At 43.5% G+C, this 20,511-nt stretch overlaps 1 protein-coding gene across 1 annotated transcript in view; it reads left to right on the top strand.

Annotated features, from left to right (window-relative positions):
• Positions 1–20,511, top strand: part of TRIO (trio Rho guanine nucleotide exchange factor) — a 2,940,676-nt gene that overhangs the window by 2,598,300 nt on the left and 321,865 nt on the right.

Raw genomic sequence — 20,511 nt, 5'->3', positions numbered from 1 at the left:
TACATATAGACATACAGTACATACAACATACAGTATATACTCACCATACAGCTAATCCCCGAAGACCTTGATCACCTGTAAAAAAAAATTAAAAATAATCAACCAACAGTATACTCCCTGATCCAATGTAATCCATTTAATAACGAGTGTCCCACGACAATCTCCCGTGGAGAGCTGTCACATTGGCAGATGCGACCGCTCTCCAAGGGCTCCGGTGATACAATGACGGAAGGTATCCACACTGTATCCCTCCGCCGCTGTGACTGCACAGTTCATACTGTAACTTGCAGCACCGCTGCATGGGAAAATTCTTATGCAGCAGTGCCATAATGTGAAAGGCCATTGGACCCTCAGTGATAACACTGCAGGAGCCATTGTCTCCTGTCAGTGTGTCACTGGAGGCCTATAGAGGTGTCACATCTCCTGATGTGACAGCTTTATAGGGGAGATCATTATCATTATTTAAAGGACTGCATCGGACCAGGGAGTATTTGTGTTGGTTTATTATTTTTTCTTTTTCTCCAGGAGATCGAGGGCGTCGCACGGATTGGCAGAACAATAAAGATGGCAAAACTGTGTGGTTGTTTTATTTCATTAAAATACTTTATTCTGCATGTGATGTGTTTTTTTTTACACTTGAACACAGTTGCCAGATGATGGGACTACTACTGTTCCATCATCCGGCTATCTGTCACTGTAGCAGGCATAGCGGAATGGGACTAGTAGTCCCATTGGACCATGCCTGCCTACACACAGACACACGCAAACCCACACAGCCCCGCACACACACATACAGCCCTCCCCCCCACACACACACACACAGCCCCGCAGACCCACGCACAAACACAGACACACAGCCCCACACAAACACCCACGCACACCCTCGCACATCTTCAGTGGGGGACCCAGTTGTGAGATTCCTGAAAGATCAGTCAAAACACCACCCTAAAGTGCACAACTCCTACATAGAGTGTTGTACGGGCTTACAAGCAAATCTGTATATCCGTACACAGCTCTGTAAGAGTAAAAAATATTTTGGACTTTAATTTACCATACTCTCTCTTTGGGTCTTTCTTATGCCTTTGCTTTTAGCATTTATCTGTATTTTTGTGTTTTTGCCTATGTTACTGTGGATGTGTATCTGCATTGGGAAATTCCTACGTACATACAGTGGCATGTAAACATTTGGGCACCGCTGGTCAAAATGATTCTTATTATGAGCAGTTAAGCAAGGTGAAGATGAAATTATCTCTAAAAGGCTTGAAGCTAAAGAACACATTTCCTTTGTATTTTAGGGAAAACATATATCTTCATCTTTTGCATCTGCATCTTTATCCCCAAAGGTGGTTTGCATGTTAATGACCAGTAATAATATTGAGGCAAGCATATTATATCTCTCAACAAGATCATGTAGTAAATATATATATCAAAACGATCCTAGATATGCAGAAGGACATATATACTAGGGACCAGCTGATAACTGTATATAACCAAACCAAAGAAAGAACAATCAGCCAAAAAAGTCCCATAAAATAGAATTTATTAAATACAATATAAAAGCCATGAAAACAGAATATAACAGTGCAAACAAGGGAATAGACGCACAGCACAAATGGCCATAGCACAAACCCGGGTACAGACCATGCAGATCCTATAGATCAACCCGCCACATATGCACCACCGGGAACTATAATGGTAGAAAGATCCAAAGCTACTAATAGATATATACGGACAATGCCCATAGCATGGAACGTATCAGTGAATCAGTACATACCCGGTGTATACAAACAGCAGCGGGGACCTGTGGCTGGACCCGACCCCTACGCGTGTTTCAGAGCGCCAGCTCCTTCATCAGGGGGTAAGTGTAGGCAGCACAAGATCACATTAAATACTAAACCGTGATTGAAAAGGCTCACCCATCCAGCACACCTGTGACAGGACGCCATACACACGCGCAAGCTCCGCAATGGCCGCCGACACCGGAAACACCTGGGGCCCCATGTGATCCGGCGTTGGACAGACAAGGAAGCGGAGCGGCGCATAGCAGACCAGCGCATGCGCACTAGACAAGGGATCCATCTCGGCCATTACTGAATAGGGCAAGCAGCCGCAATTATATACAAAAGGTACTGGCAAGAATCATATAAAATGAAGGACTATCATATATATAAATGCATCCATATAGAAAGCAAGATATGCAAATTGGGCATGTAACACTTAAAAAGTTATAATGGTACTCAATATAAATATACTAAATTATGCAAAATACCACACAATAATACAAAAATCACTACTACGTACATCTGGGTATATGCAATATGTAATCCTCATAAAGGAGCATGCCATGGGAAAACCCATAACATACTCCAAACTACCGTATTATACGCCGCATATACATAAAAACAGCATAGCATATAGATGAAGTGATCTTTCTTGTCATCTTGATACGTAGATATATCCTTCTCAAATAAAGGTGGATACACTCATATATCTTCTTCTGTTAGTACTTATATCGATGCCAAAGTACGATCTTCATATATCTTCAGCCAATATGGTATGCAAATTACATTGCAAGCTACAAAATAGACCGAAATAGCCCTAAAGACAAATAGATAAAAGTAAAAACAAAGACACGACAACCACACAATATATATACAAAAATAATAAAAAATTTAAAAAATTAAGCCAGACCAAGAGGTACCAGCATCCTACATGGTGCGCAGACGTCGTGCGGATCACAAAAATGGGGCGAATGAAATATTCTCATTCAACCCATCAGGGTGGATCGTACGTAAGGTCCATATCCACCTTGTCTCCATTTGAGCAAGGCGTTTGGACAAAGAGCCTCTCCTGATGTTAATATTCAAAAGGTCAATACCCCTAACCCTCAGTAGCGCTGAGTCACAGGAGTGGAATTCCTTAAAATGTTTTGGTATTGTTTTTAGCATTGTGGTATCAATACATTCAGCAGCCGCCTGTATTCCCAGGACGTGGTCTCTTACTCGAACTTTCAATTGCCTTGTTGTTAGGCCGATGTATATCAAGCCACAAGGGCAAGTGGCATAGTATATAACATATCTGGAAACGCATGATATGCGTTTCCTGATTTCAAAGTTTCTAGTGCCAGCGGAGTTCGAAAAAGAAGAGCAGCGTTCGATGTTTGGGCAGGCGACGCATTTACCACATGGTATACATCCACCCCTTGAGACAGCCCCACTGAGAAATGTAGGCACCGACTGACCAGTATAGTGGCTACGAGTAAGTTGATCCCTTAGGTTCCTAGCCCGACGAAATGTAAAAGGGGGTGAGCAGGTAGAAATTTCTTTAATATGGGGTCAGCCTGCAAAATAGGCCAGGCCTTTTCCATTGCCAACCGCATACTTCTATGTTGGGGATGGTAAGATGTAATAAATCTTGCCTGATTGTTTGAATTAGACCTCACCCCAGTGTTCCTGTACAAAAGACTATCACGATCAGAGTGTTTAGCTCGATGATATGCTTTCTTAAGATTTCTTCTGCTATACCCACTTGCCACAAAACGTGACGTAAGTTCTCTAGCTCTCACCTCAAAATCATGCTCATCTGAGCAAATACGCCGTAGGCGCAGGAACTGGCCCACTGGGATAGCCCTGATCATATGGGAAGGATGGCACGACGAGGCGTGCAGGAGGGTATTCGTGGCGGTAGGTTTGCGGAAAATATCCGTCTGAATACAACCTCCCGCACCCCTACGAATCGTGACATCTAAAAAGTCAAGCCGCTCACTATCCCACACCGGGGTAAGACGTATGTTGAGGTCGTTGCTGTTCAAGAGGGAGACAAATTGCTCAAGGTCGACGGAGGTGCCCTGCCAAATAAAGAAGATATCGTCGATATAGCGTGTCCATAATAGGGACGATATCTTCTTTATCTGGCTGGGCACCTCCGTCGACCTTGAGCAATTTGTCTCCCTCTTGAACAGCAACGACCTCAACATACGTCTTACCCCGGTGTAGGATAGTGAGGGGGTTGACTTTTTAGATGTCACGATTCGTAGGGGTGCGGGAGGTTGTATTCAGATGGATATTTTCCGCAAACCTACCGCCACTAATACCCTCCTGCACGCCTCGTCGTGCCATCCTTCCCATATGATCAGGGCTATCCCAGTGGGCCAGTTCCTGCGCCTACGGCGTATTTGCTCAGATGAGCATGATTTTGAGGTGAGAGCTAGAGAACTTACGTCACGTTTTGTGGCAAGGGGGTATAGCAGAAGAAATCTTAAGAAAGCATATCATCGAGCTAAACACTCTGATCGTGATAGTCTTTTGTACAGGAACACTGGGGTGAGGTCTAATTCAAACAATCAGGCAAGATTTATTACATCTTACCATCCCCAACATAGAAGTATGCGGTTGGCAATGGAAAAGGCCTGGCCTATTTTGCAGGCTGACCCCATATTAAAGAAATTTCTACCTGCTCACCCCCTTTTACATTTCGTCGGGCTAGGAACCTAAGGGATCAACTTACTCGTAGCCACTATACTGGTCAGTCGGTGCCTACATTTCTCAGTGGGGCTGTCTCAAGGGGTGGATGTATACCATGTGGTAAATGCGTCGCCTGCCCAAACATCGAACGCTGCTCTTCTTTTTCGAACTCCGCTGGCACTAGAAACTTTGAAATCAGGAAACGCATATCATGCGTTTCCAGATATGTTATATACTATGCCACTTGCCCTTGTGGCTTGATATACATCGGCCTAACAGCAAGGCAATTGAAAGTTCGAGTAAGAGAGCACGTCCTGGGAATACAGGCGGCTGCTGAATGTATTGATACCACAATGCTAAAAACAATACCAAAACATTTTAAGGAATTCCACTCCTGTGACTCAGCGCTACTGAGGGTTAGGGGTATTGACCTTTTGAATATTAACATCAGGGGAGGCTCTTTGTCCAAACGCCTTGCTCAAATGGAGACAAGGTGGATATGGACCTTACGTACGATCAACCCTGATGGGTTGAATGAGAATATTTCATTCACCCCATTTTTGTGATCCGCACGACGTCTGCGCACCATGTAGGATGCTGGTACCTCTTGGTCTGGCTTAATTTTTTTAATTTTTTATTATTTTTGTATATATATTGTGTAGTTGTCGTGTCTTTGTTTTTACTTTTATCTATTTGTCTTTAGGGCTATTTCGGTCTATTTTGTAGCTTGCAATGTAATTTGCATACCATATTGGCTGAAGATATATGAAGATCGTACTTTGGCATCGATATAAGTACTAACAGAAGAAGATATATGAGTGTATCCACCTTTATTTGAGAAGGATATATCTACGTATCAAGATGACAAGAAAGATCACTTCATCTATATGCTATGCTGTTTTTATGTATATGCGGCGTATAATTTAATATGGTGGTTTGGAGTATGTTATGGGTTTTCCCATGGCATGCTCCTTTATGAGGATTACATATTGCATATACCCAGATGTACGTAGTAGTGATTTTTGTATTATTGTGTGGTATTTTGCATAATTTAGTATATTTATATTGAGTACCATTATAACTTTTTAAGTGTTACATGCCCAATTTGCATATCTTGCTTTCTATATGGATGCATTTATATATATGATAGTCCTTCATTTTATATGATTCTTGCCAGTACCTTTTGTATATAATTGCGGCTGCTTGCCCTATTCAGTAATGGCCGAGATGGATCCCTTGTCTAGTGCGCATGCGCTGGTCTGCTATGCGCCGCTCTGCTTCCTTGTCTGTCCAACGCCGGATCACATGGGGCCCCAGGTGTTTCCGGTGTCGGCGGCCATTGCGGAGCTTGCGCGTGTGTATGGCGTCCTGTCACAGGTGTGCTGGATGGGTGAGCCTTTTCAATCACGGTTTAGTATTTAATGTGATCTTGTGCTGCCTACACTTACCCCCTGATGAAGGAGCTGGCGCTCTGAAACGCGTGTAGGGGTCGGGTCCAGCCGCAGGTCCCCGCTGCTGTTTGTATACACTGGGTATGTACTGATTCACTGATACGTCCCATGCTATGGGTATTGTCCGTATATATCTATTAGTAGCTTTGGATCTTTCTACCATTATAGTTCCCGGTGGTGCATATGTGGCGGGTTGATCTATAGGATCTGCATGGTCTGTACCCGGGTTTGTGCTATGGCCATTTGTGCTGTGCGTCTATTCCCTTGTTTGCACTGTTATATTCTGTTTTCATGGCTTTTATATTGTATTTAATAAATTCTATTTTATGGGACTTTTTTGGCTGATTGTTCTTTCTTTGGTTTGGTTATGTTAATGACCAGGCCAATTTTTACAATTCTGACTACTGTCCCTTTATGAGGTTATAACTCTAGAACGCTTTAACGGATCCCAGTTATTCTGACAATGTTTTCTCGTGACATATTGTACTTCATGATAGTGGTAAAATTTCTTTGATATTACTTGCGTTTATTTGTGAAGAAAGCAAATTTGGCAACATTTTTGAAAATTTCGCAATTCTCCAACTTTGAATTATCATGCCCTTAAATCACACAGATATGTCACACAAAATACTTAATAATTAACATTTTCCACATGTCTACTTTACATCAGCACAATTTTGGAACCAACATTTTTTTTTTGTTAGGGAGTTATAAGGGTTAAAAGTTGACCAGCATTTTCTCATTTTTACAACACCATTTTTTTTTTAAGGGACCACATCACATTTGAAGTCACTTTGAGGGGTCTACATGATAGAAAATACCCAAAAGTACACCATTCTAAAAACTGCACCCCTCAAGGTGCGCAAAACGACATTCAAGATGTTAATTAACCCTTCAGGTGCTTCACAGGAATTTTGGAATGTTTAACCTTTTTCTGACCTCGGACGGGATAGTACGTCCAAGGTCAGAACCCCCGATTTGATGCGTGCTCCAGCTGTGAGCCCGCATCAAAGCCGGGACATGTCAGCTGTTCAAAACAGCCCACTATAGCGACGGGTGGAATCGAGATCCAACCTCCGCTATTAACTAGTTTAATGCCGCTGTCAAAATCTGACAGCGGCATTTAACTACCGCTTTCGGCCATCCGTCCGGAAATGCGCTCACCGCTGACCCTGTCACGTGATCGGGAGTCATCGATGCATCAACATGATAACCAGAGGTCTCCTTGTTGTTGATGCCGGCTCACTGTGAGCGCCACCCGGTGGTTGGCACTCATAGCAAGCCTGTAGTTCAGCTAAATAGGAGCGATCTGAGCATCGCTCCTATGTAGCTGAGCCGATCGAGTTGTGCCAGCTTCTAACCTCTCATGGAGGCTATGTAAACATGGCAAAAGTAAAAAAAAATGTTTAAAAAAATATGAAAAACATTAAAAAAAAGTTTAAATCACCCCCCTTTCGCCACATTCAAAATAAAAAAATAATGAAATCAAATATACACATATTTGGTATTGCCGAGTTCAGAATCGCCCGATATATCAATAAATAAAGGATTAACCTGATTGCTAAACAGCGTAGCAAGAAAAAAATTCGAACCGACTGAATTACATTTTTTTTGCTCGCCGCGACATTGAATTAAAATGCAATTACAGGTGATCAAAAGATCGTATCTGCACCAAGTGGTATCTTTAAAAATGTCAGCTCAGCATGCAACAAATAAGCCATCACCCGACCCCTGATCATGAAAAATGGAGCCACTACGGGTATCGGAAAATGGCGCAATTTATTTATTTTAGTAAAGTTTGGATTTCTTTCACCATTTAGATAAAAAATAACGTAGACATGTTTGGTGTCTATGAACTCGTAATGACCTGGAGAATCATAATGGCAGGTCAGTTTTAGTATTTCATGAACCTAGTAAAAAAGCCAAACAAAAAACAAGTGTGGGATTGCACTTTTTTTTTTGCAATTTCACCGCACTTGGAATTTATTTTCCTGTTGTCTAGTACACGACATGGTAAAATCAATGATGTCGTTCAAAAGTACAACTCGTCCCGCAAAAATAAGCCCTCCCATGGCCATATTGATGGAAAAATAAAAAAGTTATGGCTCTGGGAAGGAGGGGAGCGAAAAACGAACACGGAAAAACGGAAAATCCCTAGGTCATGAAGGGGTTAGAAAAATAACATTTAACTTTTTTTCACAAAAAAATTACTTCAGATCCAAAAATTGTTATTTTCCCAAGGGTAACAGGAGAAATTAGACCCCCAAAGTTATTGTGCAATTTGTCCTGAGTACACTGATACTCCACATGTGGGGGTAAACCACTGCTTGGGCGCATGGCAGAGCTCGGAAGGGAAGGAGCGCCGTTTGACTTTTTCAATGCAAAATTGACTGAAATTAAGATCGGACGCCATGTCCTGATGTGCCTAAACAGTGGAAACCCCCCACAAATTACACTATTTTGGAAACTAGACCCCCCAAGGAACTTATCTAGATGTGTGGTGAGCACTTTGAACCCCCAAGTGCGTCACAGAAGTTTATAATTTAGAGCCAGAAAAAAATAAAAAAAATCATATTTTTTCCACAAAAAATGATCTTTTCGCCCCAAATTTTTTATTTTCCCAAGGGTAAAAGAAGAAATTCGACCCCAAGAGTTATTGTGCAATTTGTCCTGAGTACGCTGATATCCCATATGTGGGCGTAAACCACTGTTTGGGCACATAGCAGAGGTCAGAAGGGAATGAGCGCCAAATTTTACTGTTATAGTTTGCAGGTGCCATGACCCACTGGGGAAAGCCCATGAGGTGCTAAAACAGCAGAACCCCCCATAAGTGACCCCATTTTATGAATTACACCTCTCAATGAATTGATCTAAGGGTGCAGTGATCATATTGACACCATGGGTGTATCACAGAATTTTATACCATTGGGCAGTCTTGCGGAGAGTTGGGAGGAACGGAGCGCTATTTGCCTATTCAAGTTAATGGGTCTGTGCACGTCAGTGTGTTCCAACGAACTGTGTTTCCGTGGGCAAAACACGGTGACATGTCCGTTTTTTAATGTCAGCATGGGCCACAAAACATCCAGCACACGTGCATACGCATAACACACATGGATGTCTTGTGACATGCATCGGCGGTGGGGAAGAAGCGTTACAGTAAGCTCAACACCGTTCTCATCATTCTCCCTTGCTCTGCCGGCGATCAGCACAAGCAGGGGAGAATGATAAGAGCCGTGTTCAGCACCTGACATCGGGGAACAGTGCTTACTGTAACGTTTATTCCCTGGCGCCTGTCATGTGGTACTGATGCGGCACACGTATGCCACACGTGTGCCGCAAGTATTACACACATGGACACTGACATCTCCTGTACCAGAAATATAAGGACGTGTGAAAGAGGCCTTATAGCGGGTTTTTCTGTTTCGCTGCTGTCACGCTAAAAGATGCTTTTTATTTCACAAAATAGTTTTTGCATCACAATATTTTGAGAGCTAATCAAGCTTGAGAAAAGGTTCCCTGTTGGGTCCAAAACGTCGCCTTCTGGGCTGATTAAATAGCTCTTTTTTCACTACAAATAGTGTGCTGCCTCCAATTTTTCTTTTTATATATATATATATATATATATATATATATATATATATATATACAGTGGGGCAAAAAAGTATTTAGTCAGTCAGCAATAGTGCAAGTTCCACCACTTAAAAAGATGAGAGGCATCTGTAATTTACATCATAGGTAGACCTCAACTATGGGAGACAAACTGAGAAAAAAAAATCCAGAAAATCACATTGTCTGTTTTTTTAACATTTTATTTGCATATTATGGTGGAAAATAAGTATTTGGTCAGAAACAAAATTTCATCTCAATACTTTGTAATATATCCTTTGTTGGCAATGACAGAGGTCAAACGTTTTCTGTAAGTCTTCACAAGGTTGCCACACACTGTTGTTGGTATGTTGGCCCATTCCTCCATGCAGATCTCCTCTAGAGCAGTGATGTTTTTGGCTTTTCGCTTGGCAACACGGACTTTCAACTCCCTCCAAAGGTTTTCTATAGGGTTGAGAACTGGAGACTGGCTAGGCCACTCCAGGACCTTGAAATGCTTCTTACGAAGCCACTCCTTCGTTGCCCTGGCGGTGTGCATTGGATCACTGTCATGTTGAAAGACCCAGCCACGTTTCATCTTCAATGCCCTTGCTGATGGAAGGAGGTTTGCACTCAAAATCTCACGATACATGGCCCCATTCATTCTTTCATGTACCCGGATCAGTCGTCCTGGCCCCTTTGCAGAGAAACAGCCCCAAAGCATGATGTTTCCACCACCATGCTTTACAGTAGGTATGGTGTTTGATGGATGCAACTCAGTATTCTTTTTCCTCCAAACACGAAAAGTTGTGTTTCTACCAAACAGTTCCAGTTTGGTTTCACCAGACCATAGGACATTCTCCCAAAACTCCTCTGGATCATCCAAATGCTCTCTAGCAAACTTCAGACGGGCCCGGACATGTACTGGCTTAAGCAGTGGGACACGTCTGGCACTGCAGGATCTGAGTCCATGGTGGCGTAGTGTGTTACTTATGGTAGGCCTTGTTACATTGGTCCCAGCTCTCTGCAGTTCATTCACTAGGTCCCCCCGCATGGTTCTGGGATTTTTGCTCACCGTTCTGGTTATCATTCTGACCCCACGGGGTGGGATTTTGCGTGGAGCCCCAGATCGAGGGAGATTATCAGTTGTCTTGTATGTCTTCCATTTTCTAATTATTGCTCCCACTGTTGATTTCTTCACTCCAAGCTGGTTGGCTATTGCAGATTCAGTCTTCCCAGCCTGGTGCAGGGCTACAATTTTGTTTCTGGTGTCCTTTGACAGCTCTTTGGTCTTCACCATAGTGGAGTTTGGAGTCAGACTGTTTGAGGGTGTGCACAGGTGTCTTTTTATACTGATAACAAGTTTAAACAGGTGCCATTACTACAGGTAATAAGTGGAGGAAAGAGGAGACTCTTAAAGAAGAAGTTACAGGTCTGTGAGAGCCAGAAATCTTGATTGTTTGTTTCTGACCAAATACTTATTTTCCACCATAAAATGCAAAAAAATGATAAAAAAACAGACAATGTGATTTTCTGTTTTTTTTTTTCTCAGTTTGTCTCCCATAGTTGAGGTCTACCTATGATGTAAATTACAGAAGCCTCTCATCTTTTTAAGTGGTGGAACTTGCACTATTGCTGACTGACTAAATACTTTTTTGCCCCACTGTATGTCAGTGAGGCATATATATATATATATATATATATATATATATATATATATATATATATTCATATTTCATACAGCGCTAAATAGCAGAAAAGCCGGTAATTCAATTGTCGGTTTTTGCTAAATCATTACCGAACCCGACAGGATATGAGACATGGTTTACACATAGTAAACCATTTCATATCTGTTATATTTTTACATATTCCTCACTAATAATGTTAGTAGTGTCTGTGCAAAATTTGGGAGCTCTAGGTGTTAAAATAAAGGGTTAAATCACGGAAAAAACTGGCGTGGGCTACTTTTTCTGCCAGAGTGGAAAAGCCAGTGACTGAGGGCAGATATTATAGAATCATAGAATCATAGAATGGTAGAGTTGGAAGAGACCTCCTGGGTCATCTGGTCCAACCCCCTGCTCAAAGCAGGATTCACTAAATCATCCCAGACAGATGTTTGTCCAGCCTCTGTTTGAAGACTTCCATTGAATGAGATCTCACCACCTCTCATGGCAGCCTGTTCCACTCATAGATCACCCTAACTGTCAAAAAGTTTTTTCTAATATCTAATCTGTGTCTCCACCCATTCAGTTTCATCCCATTTCTTCTAGTCTTTACTTGTGCAAATGAGAATAAAGATGATCCCTCTACAATGTGACAGCCCTTGAGATATTTGTAGACAGCTATTAAGTCTCCTCTTATTTTTTTTTTTTTTTGCAAGCTAAACATTCCCAAATCCTGCAAACGTTCCTCATAGGACATGGTTTGCAGACCGATCACCATTCTGGTCGCTCTTCTCTGAACTTGCTCCAGTTTGTTGATGTCTTTTTTAAAGGGAACCTGTCACCCCCAAAAGGGAAGGTGAGCTAAGGCCACTGGCATCAGGGGCTTATCTACAGCATTCTGGAATGCTGTAGATAAGCTCCCAATGTATCCTGAAAGTTGAGAAAAAGAGGTTATATTATACTCAACCAGGGGCGTTCCCCGCTGCGGTCCGGTCAGATGGGTGTCGCGGTCCGGTCCAGGGCCTCCCATCTTCATAGGAAGACAAGAAGAGGACGTCATCGTAAGACGATTTGAGACCCTGGACTGGACCGCGACGCCCACCGCAGCGGGACCGCCCCTGGGTGAGTATAATCTAACCTCTTTTTCTCATCTTTCAGGATACATCGGGGGCTTATCTACAGCATTCCAGAATGCTGTAGATAAGCCCCTGATGCCAGTGGGCTTAGCTCAACTTCCATTTTGGGGGTGACACTGGACACAGTATTCCAGATGAGGTCTGACCAAAGAGTAGAGGGCAATAATGACTTCACGTGATCTAGACTGTATGCTTCTGTTAATACATCCCAGGATTGTATTTGCATTTTTTGCTGCTACATCACACTGTTGACTCATGTTTAGTCTGTGATCTATTAGTATTCCCAAGTCTTTTTCACATGTTCTGTTGCTTAGCCCTATTCCTCCCATTCTGTATATGCTTTTTTCATTTCTATTGCCCAGATGTTGTACTTTGCATTTTTCCTGTTAAAAACCATTCTGTTAGTTGCTGCCTACTGCTCCAGTTTATTTATATCTTTTTGAATCATCTCTCTCTCTTCTCTAGTATTAGCTATCCCTCCTAGCTTTCTGTCATCAGCAAATTTAATCAGTTTATCCTCAATTCCTTCATCTCAATCATTGATAAAGATGTTGAACAATACAGGGCCCAGGACAGAGCACTGTGGTACCCCACTTGAGAAATTTTTCCAACTGGATGTGCAGCCATTTACGACCACTCTTTGGGTCCGATCACTGAGCCAGTTATGAATCCACCTAACAGTTGCCTCGTCCATTCCATACTTAGTCATTTTTTCAATAAGGATTGTGTGAGATACTTTGTCAAATGCTTTGCTGAAGTCAAGATATACTATATCTACAGCATTTCACTGATCCACCCAGTCAGTGATTCTGTCATAGCCTAGAGAGGGACCATGGTTATTGGCCCCCTCCTGGCTAAAACATCTGCCCCCAGCCACCCCAGAAAAGGCACATCTCTAAGATGCGCATATTCTGGCCCTTATCCACTCTCTTCCCATTCCCCTGTAGCGGTGGGATATGGGGTAATAAGGGGTTAATTGTTATGGACCTGGTGGTTAGGAGCACCCGGAACGACCTGATGGTTAAACTCACACAGGACAAGCTCTGGGAAGTGGGAGCTCTGCTGACCGCAACCCCTAATCCTATCACACAACTAGAAATAGCCGTGGAGCGTACCTAACACGACCTAGATGCCTCTTCACAGCCTAAGAGCTAACTAGCCCTAAAGATAGAAAATAAAGCCTACCTTGCCTCAGAGAAATTCCCCAAAGGAAAAGGCAGCCCCCCACATATATTGACTGTGAGTTAAGATGAAAGTCACAAACACAGAAATGAAACAGATTTCAGCAAAGGGAGGCCAGACTTACTAAACAGACTGAGGATAGGAAAGGTATGTTTGCGGTCAGCACAAAAAAACTACAAAAGACCACGCAGAGTGTGCAAAAAGACCTCCGCACCGACTCACGGTGAGGAGGTGCCACTCTGCATCCCAGAGCTTCCAGCTAGCAAGGAAAAATGATGATAGCCAACTGGACAAGGAAACAATGAACAAATAATAACTAGCAGGGACTTAGCTTCTGCTGGAGTAGACAGGTCACCAGAAAGATCCAAGAGTGAACTGAACAGTACAAGAACATTGACAGCTAGCATGGAGTAACGATCTGAGTGGAGTTAAATAGAACAGCCAGCCAAAGAATAAACTACGTCACCTGTGGAAGGAACCTCAGAAGCAGCAGCTCCACTCACAGCCACCAGAGGGAGTCCATGAACAGAACTCGCCGAAGTAACATTCATGACCACAGGAGGGAGTTCGAAAACAGAATTCACAACAGTACCCCCCCTTGAGGAGGGGTCACCGAACCCTCACCAGAGCCCCCAGGCCGATCAGGATGAGCCAAATGAAAGGCACAAACAATATCGGCAGCATGAACATCAGAGGCAAAAACCCAGGAATTATCTTCCTGACCATAACCCTTCCACTTGACCAGGTACTGGAGTTTCCGTCTCGAAATACGAGAATCCAAAATCTTCTCCACCACATACTCCAACTCCCCCTCGACCAACACCGGGGCAGGAGGATCAACGGAGGGAACCATAGGCGCCACGTATCTCCGCAATAACGACCTATGAAACACATTATGGATGGCAAAAGAAGCTGGAAGGGCCAAACGAAATGACACAGGATTGAGAACCTCAGAAATCCTATACGGACCAATGAAACGAGGCTTAAACTTAGGAGAGACAACCAAACCAAATCCCCAACACGAAGTCGGGGACCAACACAGCGCCGGCGGTTAGCGAAACGTTGAGCCTTCTCCTGGGACAATGTCAAATTGTCCACCACATGAGTCCAAATCTGATGCAACCTGTCCACCACCGTATCCACACCAGGACAGTCCGAAGGCTCAACCTGCCCTGAAGAGAAACGAGGATGGAAACCAGAATTACAGAAAAAAGGCGACACCAAAGTAGCCGATCTGGCCCGATTATTAAGGGCGAACACAGCCAAAGGCAAGAAGGACACCCAATCATCTTGATCAGCAGAAACAAAGCATCTCAGATATGTCTCCAAAGTCTGATTAGTTCGTTCGGTTTGGCCATTTGTCTGAGGATGGAAAGCCGAAGAAAAATACAAATCAATGCCCATCTTAGCACAAAAGGACCGCAAAAACCTCAAAACAAACTGGGAACCTCTGTCCGAGACGATGTTCTCCGGAATGCCATGCAAACGAACCACATGCTGGAAAAACAATGGCACCAAATCAGAGGAGGAAGGCAATTTAGACAAGGGTACCAAATGAACCATCTTAGAGAAGCGATCACCAAAACCACCCAAATGACCGACATCCTTTGAGAGACAGGGAGATCTGAAATAAAATCCATGGAAATATGCGTCCAGGGCCTCTTCGGGACCGGCAAGGGCAAAAGCAACCCACTGGCACGAGAACAGCAGGGCTTAGCCCGAGCACAAGTCCCACAGGACTGCACAAAAGAATGCACATCCCGTGACAAAGAAGGCCACCAAAAGGATCTAGCCACCAAATCCCTGGTACCAAAGATTCCAGGATGACCCGCCAACACCGAACAATGAACCTCAGAGATAACTCTACTAGTCCATCTATCAGGGACAAACAGTTTCTCCGCTGGACAACGGTCAGGTCTATCAGCCTGAAACTTCTGCAGCACACGCCGCAAATCATGGGAGATGGCAGACAAAATTACCCCCTCTTTGAGAATACCCGCCGGCTCAGGAACACCCGGAGAGTCAGGCACAAAACTCCTTGACAGGGCATCAGCCTTCACATTCTTAGAGCCCGGAAGGTACGAAACCACAAAATCAAAACGGGAGAAAAACAGCGACTATCGAGCCTGTCTAGGATTCAACCGTTTGGCAGACTCAAGATAAGTCAAATTCTTGTGATCCATCAAGACCACCACGCGATGCTTGGCTCCTTCAAGCCAATGTCGCCACTCCTTGAATGCCCACTTCATGGCCAACAACTCTCGATTGCCAACATCATAATTGCGCTCAGCAGGCGAGAATTTTCTAGAAAAGAAGGCACAGGGTTTCATCACCGAGCCATCAGAACTTCTTTGCGTCAAAACAGCCCCTGCTCCAATCTCAGAAGCATCAACCTCAACCTGAGACGGGAGCGAAACATCTGGCTGGCACAACACAGGGGCAGAAGAAAAGCGACGCTTCAACTCCTGAAAAGCCTCTACAGCCGCCGAGGACCAATTGACCACATCAGCACCTTTCTTGGTCAAATCAGTCAACGGTTTAGCAACACTAGAAAAAATAGCGATGAAGCGACAGTAAAAACTAGCAAAGCCCAGGAACTTCTGCAGGCTCTTCACAGATGTCGGCTGAGTCCAATCATAAATGGCCTGAACTTTAACAGGGTCCATCTCGATAGTAGAAGGGGAAAAAATGAAACCCAAAAATGAAACCTTCTGAACCCCAAAGAGACATTTCGACCCCTTCACAAACAAGGAATTCGCACGAAGGACCTGGAACACCATTCTGACCTGCTTCACATGAGACTCCCAATCATCCGAAAAGACCAAAATATCATCCAAATATACAATCATGAATCTATCCAGGTACTCTCGGAAGATGTCATGCATAAAGGACTGAAACACAGATGGAGCATTAGAAAGCCCGAATGGCATAACCAGGTACTCAAAATGGCCCTCGGGCGTATTAAATGCTGTTTTCCATTCATCGCCCTGTTTAATTCGCACAAGATTATACGCCCCTCGAACATCTATCTTGGTGAACCAACTAGCCCCCTTAATCCGAGCAAACAAATCAGACAGCAGCGGCAAAGGATACTGAAATTTGACTGTGATCTTATTAAGAAGGCGGTAATCAATACAAGGTCTCAAAGAACCATCCTTCTTGGCCACAAAAAAGAACCCTGCTCCCAACGGTGATGACGACGGGCGAATATGACCTTTCTCCAAGGATTCCTTTATATAACTCCGCATAGCAGCGTGCTCTGGCACAAATAAATTAAACAGTCGGCCCTTAGGAAACTTACTACCAGGAATCAAATTAATAGCACAATCGCAATCCCTATGAGGAGGTAAGGCACCGGATTTGGGCTCTTCAAATACATCCCGGTAATCTGACAAAAACTCAGGGACTTCAGAAGGAGTGGAAGGCGAAATTGACAGCAATGGAACATCACCATGTACCCCCTGACAACCCCAGCCGGACACAGACATAGATTTCCAATCCAATACTGGATTATGGACCTGTAGCCATGGCAACCCCAAAACGACCACATCATGCAAATTATGCAACACCAAAAAGCGAATATCCTCCTGATGTGCAGGAGCCATGCACATGGTCAATTGAGTCCAGTACTGAGGCTTATTCTTGGCCAAAGGCGTAGCATCAATTCCTCTCAATGGAATAGGATACTGCAAGGGCTCCAAGAAAAAACCACAGCGCCTGGCAAACTCGCAAGTCCATCAAATTCAGAGCAGCGCCTGAATCCACAAATGCCATAACAGAATAGAACGACAGAGAGCAAATCAGAGTAACAGACAAAAGAAATTTAGACTGTACCGTACCAATGGTGGCAGACCTAGCGAACCGCTTAGTGCGCTTAGGACAATCGGAGATAGCATGAGTGGAATCACCACAGTAAAAACACAGCCCATTCCGACGTCTGTGTTCTTGCCGTTCAGCTCTGGTCAAAGTCCTATCACATTGCATAGGCTCAGGCCTATGCTCAGAGAATACCGCCAAATGGTGCACAGCTTTGCGCTCACGCAAACGCCGATCGATCTGAATGACCAAGGACATAGACTCATTCAGACCAGCAGGCGTGGGAAATCCCACCATGACATCCTTAAGGGCTTCAGAAAGAGCCTTTCTGAAAATTGCCGCCAGGGCACACTCATTCCACTGAGTAAGCACAGACCACTTTCTAAACTTCTGACAGTACACCTCCGCTTCATCCTGACCCTGACACAAAGCCAGCAAGATTTTCTCTGCCTGATCCACTGAATTTGGTTCATCATAAAGCAATCAAAGCGCCAGAAAAAACGCATCAACATCACGCAATGCAGGATCTCCTGGCGCAAGGGAAATTGCCCAGTCTTGAGGGTCACCACGCAACAAAGAAATAATGATTTTTACTTGTTGAACGGGGTCACCAGAGGAGCGGTGTTTCAAAGCTAGAAACAGTTTACAATTATTTTTGAAATTCAGGAATTTAGATCTATCCCCAGAAAACAAATCAGGAATTGGAATTCTAGGCTCTAACATCGGATTCTGAACCACAAAATCTTGAATGTTTTGTACCCTTGCAGTGAGATGATCCACACAAGAGGACAGACCTTGAATGTCCATATCTACAGCTGTGTCCTGAACCACCCAAAGGTTAAGGGGAAAAGAAAGACAAAAAACACTGCAGAGAAAAAAAAATGGTCTCAGAACTTCTCTTATCCCTCTATTGAGATGCATTAATGCTTTGGGCCAGCTGTACTGTTATGGACCTGGTGGTTAGGAGCACCCGGAACGACCTGATGGTTAAATTCACACAGGACAAGCTCTGGGAAGTGGGAGCTCTGCTGACCGCAACCCCTAATCCTATCACACAACTAGAAATAGCCGTGGAGCGTACCCAACACGACCTAGACGCCTCTTCACAGCCTAAGAGCTAACTAGCCCTAAAGATAGAAAATAAAGCCTACCTTGCCTCAGAGAAATTCCCCAAAGGAAAAGGCAGCCCCCCACATATATTGACTGTGAGTTAAGATGAAAGTCACAAACACAGAAATGAAACAGATTTCAGCAAAGGGAGGCCAGACTTACTAAACAGACTGAGGATAGGAAAGGTATCTTTGCGGTCAGCACAAAAAAACTACAAAAGACCACGCAGAGTGTGCAAAAAGACCTCCGCACCGACTCACGGTGCGGAGGTGCCAATCTGCATCCCAGAGCTTCCAGCTAGCAAGGAAAAATGATGATAGCCAACTGGACAAGGAAACAATCAACAAATAATAACTAGCAGGGACTTAGCTTCTGCTGGAGTAGACAGGTCACCAGAAAGATCCAAGAGTGAACTGAACCAGTACAAGAACATTGACAGCTGGCATGGAGTAACGATCTGAGTGGAGTTAAATAGAACAGCCAGCCAAAGAATAAACTACGTCACCTGTGGAAGGAACCTCAGAAGCAGCAGCTCCACTCACAGCCACCAGAGGGAGTCCATGAACAGAACTCGCCGAAGTACCATTCATGACAACAGGAGGGAGTTCAAAAACAGAATTCACAACAGTTAATGTCACCTTGCTATTGTAAGGTGACATTATGCCTGGCTAATAATGGAGAGGAGCCAATAAGACACCTATCCATTATTAATCCAATATTCGTAAAGGGTTAAAAATACACACACTCATTAAGAATAAAGTACTTTAATGAAAGAAACAAAGACACAGGGTTTTATTATCTTTATTGTACGCTCAATCTACCTGAAGACCGCCGTTCTCCTAAAAAAAAATTTGGAAAATAAAAAAGCAACAATATCCCATACCTGTCCGCTGTACAGTCATGTCCCACTATGTAAATTCATCGCAAGGGGATAAATTTATTTACAACCAGGAGCGGTGCTGTTCCTGTGCTCCCAGTGGAAAACACTGGGGAATAAATGAAACGCAGGGGATGAATCTTCGGGGACTTGCAGTGCTGTTACCAAAGCTGCGCTTCTTGGTGGCATAAACCTATATGAACTGTAGCATGAGAAAATATGCAAAAAAATTCCCACGCTACAGTTCATATGAGTTTATGCCACCAGGGGGCGCAGCTTTGGTGACATCACCGCAAGTCGCCGAAGCTCCATTACCTTCATTTCATTCAATCCCCAGTCTTTTACAGCCAAGAGCAGTTGCATTAGCAGCACTCCTGGTTGTAAATAAATTTAACCCCTTGCGATGGATTTTCATCGTGGGACATGACTGTACGCCGGACAGGTATGGGATATTGTTGCTTTTTTATTTTCCGATTTTTTTTTCAGGAGAACGGCGGTCTTCAGGTGGATTGAGCGTACAATAAATATAATAAAACCCTGTGTCTTTGTTTCTTTCATTAAAATACTTTATTCTTAATGTGTGTGTATTTTTAACCCTTTACTAATATTGGATTAATAATGGACTCCCTTCCATTATTGTTACCTTACAATAACAAGGTGACATTAACCCCTTATTACCAAGGGGTAATTACCATATCCCACCGCTATAGGGGAGTGGGAAGAGAGTGGCTAAGTGCCAGAATAGGCGCATCTTACAGATGCACCTTTTCTGTGGTGGTTGGGGCAGATGTTTTTAGCCAGGGGGTGCAATAACCATGGTCCCTCTCTAGGCTATTAATATCTGCCCTCAGTCACTGGCTTTCCCACTCTGTCGGAGAAAATTGCGCGGGAGCCCACGCCAGTTTTTCCCGTGATTTAACCCTTTATTTTAACACCTAGAGCTCCCACATTTTGAACACACACACTACTAACATTATTAGTGAGGAATATGTAAAAATATAGGGGATATGAAAATGGTTTACTGTATGTAAACCATGTCTCATATCCTGTCGGGTTCGATAAGGAGTTAGCAAAGGCCGGCAATTGAATTACCGGCTTTTCTGCTATCTACAGTAGCACTGTATTAAATAAATATATACATATATATATATATATATAGATGCGTGTCAATGACATATATATATATATATATATATATATATATATATACACTGTGTATATATATAC

The sequence above is a fragment of the Ranitomeya imitator genome, chromosome 6 (genome assembly GCF_032444005.1).
Source record: "Ranitomeya imitator isolate aRanImi1 chromosome 6, aRanImi1.pri, whole genome shotgun sequence".
Classification (NCBI taxonomy): domain Eukaryota; kingdom Metazoa; phylum Chordata; class Amphibia; order Anura; family Dendrobatidae; genus Ranitomeya; species Ranitomeya imitator.
This window is presented reverse-complemented; position numbering and strand designations above follow the sequence as displayed.